The 10997-nt window shown below is 41.5% G+C and overlaps 1 protein-coding gene across 2 annotated transcripts in view; it reads left to right on the top strand.

The window, feature by feature from the left end:
* Positions 1-3693: 3693 nt before the first annotated feature.
* Positions 3694-10997, top strand: part of b3gnt2b (UDP-GlcNAc:betaGal beta-1,3-N-acetylglucosaminyltransferase 2b) — a 19960-nt gene continuing 12656 nt past the window's right edge. The window contains exon 1 of one of the 2 annotated variants that reach the window (XM_019888102.1): positions 3694-3956. The gene's annotated coding sequence lies outside the window, so the exon portion shown is untranslated. Of the gene's footprint in view, positions 3979-10997 lie in introns of both variants that reach the window. The other variant, XM_019888101.1, reaches the window with a different exon arrangement.

The raw sequence follows: 10997 nt of genomic DNA, 5'->3' as shown, positions 1-10997 counted from the left end.
ACGCGCGCGCGCACACACACACACACACACACACACACACACACACACACACACACACACACACACACACACACACACACGCCCTTTTGCAAAACTTGTGGCGTCTTGCTCTGGGTCGAGTGGCAAAAAGACACACTCAGCAGTGTTTGAGTGAGCAGTCAAGAGGCGACACTCCTTCAAGCCTCGATGCTGAGGAAAATCAGCTGAAAGGCAATTTAGAGTCATATACATGTGCCACAAGGCCGGTTCTCACTTCCTGACCTAAACCATAAAATCAATCACTTGAAGCAAACAGTTGACTACAGAGAAATGCCAACATGGAATACTGGACCACTGTCAATGACCAAACTGAAACGGAAATCACGATTCAAAAGTCAAATAAAGAAACCTCTGCGAAAGTAACTGCAGCATGTTCAAGGAAACTTTTAATGTTGTTTATAAGATGATGTTATAATGGATTTTAGGGTTTAATACATGTTGCTTTTTTTCCAAATGTATTTTCTTTTTTTAATGTACAGGTATACTGTTTTTGTATTTTCTTTCTAAATGAATGTTTTTGAATGTATTTGCTGTTATTATAAGAGGACTCCAGGAAGACTAGCAGTGCCTAAAGGCACAGCTAATGTGGATCCGAACAAATAAGCAAAACAAATAAACAAATACGACACAGAAAACTAGCTGCTGGGAGAACCCGCATAAGCTACATGACCTCTGAAACAACACCTCAAGGATAGAATAATGATTGACACATGTGGGAATAAACAACCAGCTCTGGTTGGCTTGGATTATTTCAAGGTCGCCATTTGAGATCCAGTCATGTAGGGTCACCCTTGTTTGAAGCTAATGGCTAATCATTAGCCACAGTGGCTGTTGAAGCTAGCGGCTAATCATTAGCCGCAAGTCGTGGCCCACAACAGGAACCATTGGTGAAAAGAATGCAGCAACAGTCAAAGCAAAGCAACAACACTGCTGTTCCTTCATTTTCATGAACCAATTGTGTTGTAGCTAGCTAGCCAGTGCCTTACCTACTGAACTCAACTACCAACCAAATTACTTACCGGTACTTCACCAATTTCTTTTGGACCTAACCTTAGTCAGCCAATGAACTACCTGCCTACCAAACTGCCTACCTGTGGAATGCAGTGAAAGGAATGCCTAACTTCAGATGAATGAACCAACTGTATTGTACGAATTATCAAAAAGAACACATTGACTTCACTTCCTTTGATTTGAGTCATCTCCTCGTGATATTTTACACATTTTGCAATCATAACCCTGTGGTCAGACGGCCCTTCTGAGAGCACATGGATTGTTGTTGGAGAAACGAGGAGTCACAGGACCCGCAGATGTCACTGCCAGGGTCCGGGCGGCGTGGTGACAAACACCTCCATTGTTACCCCCGTGAGGAGGAAGCTCCACGCACAAATAACACAAAGAATTTTTGCATCTAAACTGGATGTGCTGCAGACGGACCAGGGACAGCTGCTATTTTGAGGCCGGCCTACAAACAGGTCAAGCATGATTTGTTTGACAGTCACTAAATCAGCTACTGAGCAAACTACCGAATATGGTAATATGACTGTCCAAAAGCTTTTAGGTCAAACGCTCATTAAATCTACTTACTGAACTACTGACCTTCTGACCAAACTACCTACCAACTGAGGACCAAATTACATAGCTTTCAAGCTACTTATCCATATATCCACCAAACTGTCTACAAAGCTTTCGACTGAATTACCTGCCTACCTTCCTAATTGCCACCAACCAAACTGCATATTAAACTACCTATCCAAAAACCTAACACTGGAACTTACATGCAAAACTACCTTCTTACTAGAAGCTGACATTTTTTCAGAAATCTCGCGTGTCTCAGGAATCCCGCGGGATTCCCACGAAATGGGAGTCAACTTTAGTCACGGATTTTGGGACGATACAGGACAACAAATTCCCGGGTGCAAACGGGAGTGGGATTATCCAGTAGGGGAAAAAAAAGTCTGACTTGGCAGCTAACATCCATACTTACCTAACAAACTTCTGAAATCCATACCTGTAGTATGTAGACTCTACATCTTGACTGGAAAGGGTATACAGTACTGTATGTCACTCACTCCACATAATCAAATGGACATATTTGTTGGTCACAGTCGTCACTTGACTGCTTTCCCAGGCTTCTGTCATGACCGCAAAATCTTTAACGCTTAAACCAGTTTTACACTTAGTCAAACTTAGTCGCATTGGAACTTGACCATAACTGTGTCCACCATGAGTGTCTTCCACAAGCTTGTGCAGCAGTCTATGGTACTGCAGCGGCCAGTTTTCTTGTTCTTAATATTTTCTTTTATTGTACAATCTCGGCATTATTGTAACATGGAGATACAGTTCATGGCTAACAATGACCAAAATAAGCAAACAGGCTAATGTTATCTTACCGTGTTGCAGCGGTATTAGGCTCTGCAGTCTCCATTTTACTGCGATGGTTTGTACTGCCACATATTCTGCTTTTGAATTAAGACTCGCCGTGTCATTGTAACATCAAGGATGCGGAGTCATAAATGAGAAAATCCGACATTTGCGGGTTATACACCAGAGTCTCCACTTTTCCACAGCGGCCCATAATCTCCTCTCAGAAACGAGTCTACTGGAGACTGGTTGTAAAACTTTAATGCTCCAATTTTCCTTCAGTTTGTGTTGTCGTCGATGTCTGAGGCTGCTCAATATTCTGGGCTGGGAGACTCAAAGGCTTTCAGACAACGAAATGTGGATTATGCTTCTTGAATACTAAAAAACCTGATTCAATTAGCTGGACTTTAATATTCGTAATGGAGGCCAGGGAAAGGTATACATAAATCCTTTCTTCTTTTCTTCAAAAGCAATTGTAAAAACTTAAACATAGATACATGACATGTCATTTCATCTTGGACAAATGACTTTTGCCTACGGCATTGTGAGTGTGGAGGATGTGATACAGATATTTTCTGTCAGTATTCAAAAGCGAATAATGGATAGCTGCAACTGAACTGCAACTATCTGTTACTCCAGTTTGAGGTCTCTACAGTTTGATTTTAATGAGTCATAATGGATAGCTTCAATGGAACTGCAACTTTCTGTCACTCCATTTTGACGTCTCTACAATTTGATTGTGATGAGTCATCATTCCAGTTCCAGGTGCCACAACTTCATTTCACCTAGATAAAACTTCATTTAATACAACTATGACTAAGATAGCTGATTTTGCACATGTCCTGTTTAAATATATGGACGAAAAGTGACGAGCACCTCCCAATGACTCATGGCATCTTTTGTTCCTCACGCGACCACACACACATTTGACAACGCAGACAAGTTGTCGCGTGCCCTCATACAAGAGACATTGCTCGTTTGTCTTTATATTGCCAATTTGCATGTTTTATCACACATGTACTGCAGATGCTGACGTTCAACAGTCTGACTAATGTATTTAATGAATATTTGTGACATAATTACCTAAAATGTTGATTGTGGATCGGTAGAATGTAATTTCGGGTATCTGAAATGTTCTGTTTGACGAAGCACAATTGAATTACTGTACAGATATTCACAACACATATGCCGTCTCTAAAATGACCCGCCACAGAAGGGGGATTTACTGCATTTCCATTCACGTCATCGCGGCCGCGACCCTGACCACGCCCATTGCACGTCCCAGATCTCAAATCCGCTGAGAGAGGGTAGAGTCGGAAGGTTTGTTGAAGTAAGCAAGCAAGCAAGCAACAGTCGTCTGCCTCGTCGTCACACTGCCGCGGACTTACTCAACTTTCACGGCTCTTTCCCCACTCCGGTTTTATTGTACCTTTTTTGGGTTCTGGTTTTCTGGCAAGCAGCCCGAAGCGAGCAAGTGAGTGTTGAATCCCCCGACCTCGAGGAGTTTGTGTTGGGCACCGGGGGAAAGCAGCAGCGTGAGGCGGCGCCCACGAAAAGTAAGCTAACCTACTGGGCAAGGTAACTGTCTCCCACCGTCAACTACCCTCCCTTTTACGCACTTTCGGTTCCCAACAAACGACCGGTGGAGCGAGGAACCGAAAGGAGAAACGGCAGGAAACATTACAAAGGGATTTAAAAAAGTCCAACGTACTTACTAATAAAATGGGAAGTCGGAAGATTGGTCAACAAATGTACCGGAAAAAAAGTCTACAACGACTCAAAGGAGTCACGGGGCAAACGGCGTGACCTAATGGATGATATGTTTTCATATCGTTACAGTATTCCCATCGATGCATGACAAAACAACTCTCACTTTCACTTGAAGACAGCTGTTGATCAGCGGTCGATACCAAATAAATGAAGTAGAAAACTGTCAAAACGTTCTTAGTTTAACAAGTGGATTAAGTATCAATATCCAGATGATACGCAAATGGAAAGTCTAGTGATGGGTGCCGGAGAAGTTTTTATTATTATTATTTTGTCAGAAATAAAAATCATCGTTTTGGGAAACTGTCTGGTATCGGCCACAGAAAATCTGGTTAAAAAAAACCTTCAAATGAGAGTAAAACGCTATTGATTATTTCTCAATATGTCTCCTTGACATTTTAATTTTGTCTAATACTTGAGGAAACCCTTCACACTGATTGGCAAACAAGTTAACGTTAACAATCCACTTATAACATGTATCGGCTAAAATTCTGAGGTGTTTTGCAAGTAGATGTCAAAATTACTGTATAATATAATAAAGTATAAATACATTTGTGATACAAATGGATGGGATAAAATTGATTATGTGATGGATTGTCATATTACATCCATGGCCGATATAACTGACCCTATTCAGAATAGACTTGAACTTGTTTTTTCTGCATATTTTTTTTCCCTCTGTAGCATTGACAACTACACGCTGCACACGGTGGGTGTGTAAAGTACAAGTCAAGTCAAGTACAACTTTATTGTCAAATACAGCACAGATGAAATTTCTTACCTCTCAAGATAACATAAAACAAGAGGAGCAGCTGCGGGTGTCCGCGCCGCCATCAAAAGAAAAGTCAACATAAAATGACAAAATAATACAAGACAACACATTAGACACAGACAAAATGTGCAATCTTAACCACTTTCCTGCATACACTTTGTTGTCTGAAGCAGTGATCGATGAAAGAGGAGCAAATCAAGGTGTCCTTTTCACCAGTGGTTCAAAGACGTCATGCTGCAATGTGCACGTCTGTTACAAGCTAAGCTTGAAAGCAACAAGAGGCTGTAGCATCCATTAACGAAAAAGAGAGATTGTCTCTCTTCTCCTGTCCCATGTAAATCCGCTTCAATTCCAAGCCGTGACTCCCAGCTCCACATACGCATCGGCGCTCTGCGCTGTCACTCCTTTCTTCTCATCATCGGCTTCTCAAGCCATGCGTCCATCCAGCCGCAGACTGCCCATCCGTACCAACCTTTCCGCTGAACAAAGCGGGGCTGTGAAAATGCTGCCGATTTCAGGCACAAGACACAAGCGCCCCGGGGCTGTCCAGCAATGACAAAATAGTCAAATGGCGCCGACATTCCTCCCAATCAAAATCAGTGCTGGTACACGCGTGCCGCCGAGAAGGCGCAACCACTAAGCATAGATTCTTCTTCTTTGACGAATGTCGTGGCCAAAAATGCTGAAAACAGTCCACATCAGGTCCACACGGCGTAACAACAACACCATGTGACAAAACAAAAGACAAAAACAACAAAAAAACGCAAGGCTCTTGAAGAGCACTTGCTGACGGCTGCCAACTCGGGCGCCATCTTGGAAAAAAGGGGAAAAAATCATTATTTGTTCACGGACACACTTCATGTCTGTTGGTGATAAGCAGTGTCCATTTTTAGCTTTCCTACTGGAGCCTCATGTGACTCCATTTTATTTTTTTAAATCACATGAACAGCATGACACACTCGATCGCATCAGCAAGGCCACATTTGAAGAGGGGTGTGTGGAAAAAGCCATTTAGAGTAGCCATGAATCGCTTTCAACATTTTGACACTCTTGGCACCACCACCCCCGTCTTTAACTTCAACTCAAAACCTGTGCTGTTCTCAAATCTAAAGTGATGCTCTGTCCCCATCTACAGGAAGCTGTGAGCCATTTCAGACCCAAAGCCCGAATTTCACAGGCAAGCTGGGTGAGACCACATCTCCCCATTGGGAAAAACATACTTGACGAATATATTCATTGGTGGCAGGAAACATTTGACTTTCGGTTGATAAATGTAGCGGGGCAACGGCAGGTGGGTTTACTGTTGCTTTAATTAAAGTGTCAAAACAATCCCAACTACGGTTCTAAATGGGCAAGTGAACTCCACCTTGAGAAATCACGCGATGTTTACCGAGATCTCTGCATGTCATACGGCTATGAAACAGGTGTTCTGATTAACGTGGTTGAGTATGTAAGACGGGAGATCGAATTAGATCAAATCACATGTCAACAGTTGACCAGAGATCTTCAGTCGGAATAATTTCCATTGGAATGAAAAAAAAAGTGTCCATGTAAACCTGGTTAGTTAATGATCAATGAACAAATTAATTGACAACCGTTTGGACCACCAGCCATAGTTTGAGCCATTAGCTTAATCATTCAAATCCTACTGTTGAGCCTCTCACCAGTTAATATTCTCAGATCTAAGTCTTCATCTACGTAGTTACTTAGAAGTAAAATTCTTCATCTACGGGAATCCAAACTAACTCCTGAGAGCAATGCCCAGTGCAGGAGACATGGCAGAGAGCCGACACTCCGACTGGGAGAAAGTTCGACGTACTGACAGCGGTGTCACGGAGTAATCCGAGTTTATATACTGTGAGACATCAAGCGTACGTGGGAGAAAAAAAGGACCAAAGTATAGAAGAGGCACAGCAACTGAAACTTTGAGGAACAAACAGTCACGTGTGCTATTTCCTTAAAAAAAAAAAAGACTTTTTTGGGGGGAGGCCAGAACAAATTAATGGCACTTCCATTCATATCAATGGGAAAAGAATATTTGATATGAATATTGTGAGCTACGAGAACTGTCAGTGGAGAAATTAAACTTGTGTCACAAGGCACCACTGTTTTACCGTACACACGTCATCGTTTTCACCCACTCAAGGACATGCTGCTCGTTACATCCTTGTCCATTTTCCTCTTTAATAGCATAAAGGACCCCCCCGCCCCCCACCCACCCCCTGCTCCCCTCAGCCCTCACCTAATGCATGTGGCCTCATAAAGTATTCAACAGCATGACTCCAGACACTCAGAATTAGGCCCACTTCCAGGAAGGTGCAGACAAATAACAGCCAGTAATAAATAATTTTCAGCAGGCCGCGCCATTCTGGTTACAATAGCTCTCATGTGATGTCATGTTAGTTGTATGTCTGAAGTTGATATCTCGGGTGCGCTAGCTTGTATTTTAAGGTCTCTGGGACGGAGATTCCCATGGGGCGTTGTTAATTTTAGTGACGTCCCATCACGACTGTACTATAAACTATTCCTGATGGCACCAAAACCTGGACTCTTACTTTAAAAAAAAAAAAAAATCCACATCAAAGTAGAAATTCACATGATACAGTGAACCTCTGCAATCCGAAAACCTGCAAGTAATGAATACTACGGCTTAACGATTTTTGGGGAAAAAAAATTAAACGCAGATTTGAAACTGGGCAACAGGATGGATGTGTTTGTCATTGGTATAGTTATGTTTTCCGTTTAGGTCCCGTATGTGTTTAATTTCAGTGGACCTTCACAATGTATAACAAGGGAGGGCATTCCTTAACTGAAAATGAATTAAAATGTCACGGAAGCTGTGTTTTGAAGGCTGAAAACGGAAACCTCTGAACGTAGATGGTTTTTGAAATGCTGCTTTTTGCAATTTCCGCAAGTCATTCGAGAGTTCAATATCGGCAGACTTGCGCGGTATGTCGTGAGATTCTAATCTAAACTTTTGTAATGTAATAATTTGCTTCCTGCATTGTCATATTATCCCCCACGCCCCCCCCCCAAAAATACAACATAAAAAAACAAAAAACGTGGCAAACAACACACAGGTAATGCCGTTATGAATGTGCATTAGCTGCAGTTCTGCTGACATAACCGGACTCCAGGCAGCGATGAACACCAACTAAGTGCATCCCAATTCTCTAATGTAATAAAAAGAGACGCGCCCTCAAATGGACGCCCCGCTTGTCTTTTGTCCCTGGATCGAAAAGCAAATAGATTTGTGTCCACTATATTTTCATGTTGTGACACAGCAGCTCAGGCAGGCCAGCTTCAAGTTGTGCGTCATAAGAAAGTGCCGCTTGCAACCTAACTTAATGAGGGATTTGTCATTAGCAAATGGAATTAGTTCCACACGGTGTGCTGAAACTTTCGTCAGGATGGATTTTTTTTGCGGGGGTGGGGGTGGGGGGTCACGGATGGCAAGGAAAGCCCACAGTCAGCCTTCTGTTTCTTAGAAAACAGGATATGATGCTTGTGGTCTGTATTTAGCCCAAGTTATTGATGGTGGATGACGCTTGCACTCCAAATGGCAGCAGATGGAGACTTTAGAAGTGGACGTTGCGCTGCTTTATTGAGAGACTCAATAAATAGAAAATAAGTAGGCGTAGTTTCAACATCATGGAATTTATTTTATTTTTTTTTAAATTAGCATTTCATCATAAATTTGACACAAACACCCACGAGTACGTAGAAGTCTTTATTTTCTGGTGTAACAGGGAAGTTGCGTTTTTTGCAGAAGCAAAGTGCACAGTAGCAGCTCACAAGAACATGAACATTAAACAATTTAATCATCTGTGTACATAATTTACCACTAGGCAATGAGAGCCGCAGTATAAACGGTAACTGTACACAAATAATAAACGGTGGCTGTCTGAGTATAAAACCTGTACAAATACAGTACTTGATACACAGACGTCGTTGAGTCAAAGTAGTGAGAATAGTCATCAGCAACTGTACGAGGCAAAATCCAAAAATCGTTCATAGTTTGGAGTCTTCACGACACCATTCAGCCACTTGTTCAATCTGTACCCCTTGAGTTCATTTCATCATGCGCAGACATCGCTTTGGGGTCTTTTTTTTTAATACTTCCAAACTATGTAAAGCATGGCAATCCGCCGAGAGTCTGAAATATTTGAGAAATAATGAAGTAGTGGTGTGTATTTTTGGCCACATGCCGCCCAATCCCCCCACCCCCCACCAAGGCGCAATGCAAACACGCAAGCACACAAGACGAAAATAGCGTCCCGCCCAGCAAATTGACAAAGTGGACAAGTGTCCGCATCCTGGCAGCGCTTCCTGTCAACTCCTCATAGATCCGCAGATAAAACTTGATTGATCTCATCTGCCATTTCCACATGAAATCTAAATCTATTATAGGCTTGGCGCTAATGTTCTCCGGTCTTCCGCCCTCCTTCCTGTTGTCGTTCCCTGAGGATGCGACTTGTTTAGCTGCTCCCGAGTTCATAAGAAAATGGTGGGGGGAGCATATTGAACTATTTGCTCAGTAACCCATCAGACTGGTTTCGCCGCTAGTCCTTCACTTGTGTACAACTTGTAAAAAAATCCTTGGACAGAAAGTCCACATCTTGGGGACACAAAAAAGTAGGTGGCGGGGGTGGACATACATGAAATATTAGACTAAGCAATGAAGGGTAAAGCCTCCAAATACACATTAGTCAACAGATAAAAATTATGTTAAAATTTAAAATGATATCAGAAATCACAAGTATTGGGGGAAAAATATTAAGGGGAAACAACAAATATTGGGCCAAAAAACCTCATACATTAAAGATAAAAAGTTTAAAAGTTATTCGATATTGTATTTAAAAATATCCAAATATAATTGTAAAAATATTGGGGAGATAACCCAAAAATATAAGACAAAAATTAAACACTTATTAGAAACAATAAATACGTGAAAAATGCATAAATTAAAATAAAGCTCCAAAAATATTTCGCTGAAAATACAAAAATATTTCAAAAGAAATTGATACACTTTGAAATAAAAGTATTCGTAAAAAAATAGACTGGGAAAAAAATGATTTAAAAAAGTGGACTATTAGGAAAAAAATATTTCATCAAAAAATGCAAAAATATTTTGAATACACAACCAATGGAAAATATCTTGGGTGGGGGTGGGGCATGTATAGACAAAAATGCAACCGAAAAACGAATCCTAGAAAAAATATAAAAAGCTTAGAAAACAAATATTTAAAAATACCTGAAAATAAATATAAATAAAATACAGAAATAAAAGGAAAAAAATATTGAAGCATTAGATGAAAAATACAAAAATAGTAGGAAAAACCCCATAAACATACCATGAAAAATAAACCTCATCTAAATTTTCCTGAGAGCACAAATACAGAAATTAACAAAAATTCATTTATTACTTCACAGATAACAGCACATGAAACTCAGGAAGGACATGATATCAACACAACTTCGGTGTAGGCTCGGCGACGTGCGTGAGTCGTGTCTCGGGGTCAAACCGTGAATATTTGTGCGACGGTGTTACCCGAGAGTTTGCGTGCACGCACATCTTCTCGTTCGGATTCCAGTAAGTGCCTCGCACCATACATAGAGATGACCCCGGCCAAGTGGAGTCACGCCAACAAGTATTTGTTGATAATGAGAAATTCCGTTCTATTTAAAAGCGCGGCGGGCGGTCGTGTCGGCAGCTGACGAAACGTTCAGGCGCTGGCTATAGCCATGTGCTTGAGGGTTGATGTTTCTATTGAATGATCCCACACATTAAAATTCACGCCAAGTGGCAATACATCACACATTACAAGTACCTCGGCCCATAAAGTACGCTTCCGTTTATATTGGAGACACTCTGAATATTTTTCATGTGTAACGAACTACAACAAGACCACTAACTGGTTGTTTCGCTTTAAGTTTCTTTGGCTTTATGAAAGCTCCTTCACTTGGTTGACGAAGCAAAAGCAGACAGCACCTGTTCAAGTCCACCTGTATGTGTGTGTGTGTGTGTGTGTGTGTGTGTGTGTGTGTGTGTGTGTGT

The sequence above is a fragment of the Hippocampus comes genome, unplaced genomic scaffold (assembly GCF_001891065.2).
Source record: "Hippocampus comes isolate QL1 unplaced genomic scaffold, H_comes_QL1_v1.1 scaffold136, whole genome shotgun sequence".
Taxonomy (NCBI): Eukaryota; Metazoa; Chordata; class Actinopteri; order Syngnathiformes; family Syngnathidae; genus Hippocampus; species Hippocampus comes.
The sequence above is the reverse complement of the archived record's forward strand: the minus strand, read 5'-3'. Positions and strand labels throughout refer to the sequence as shown.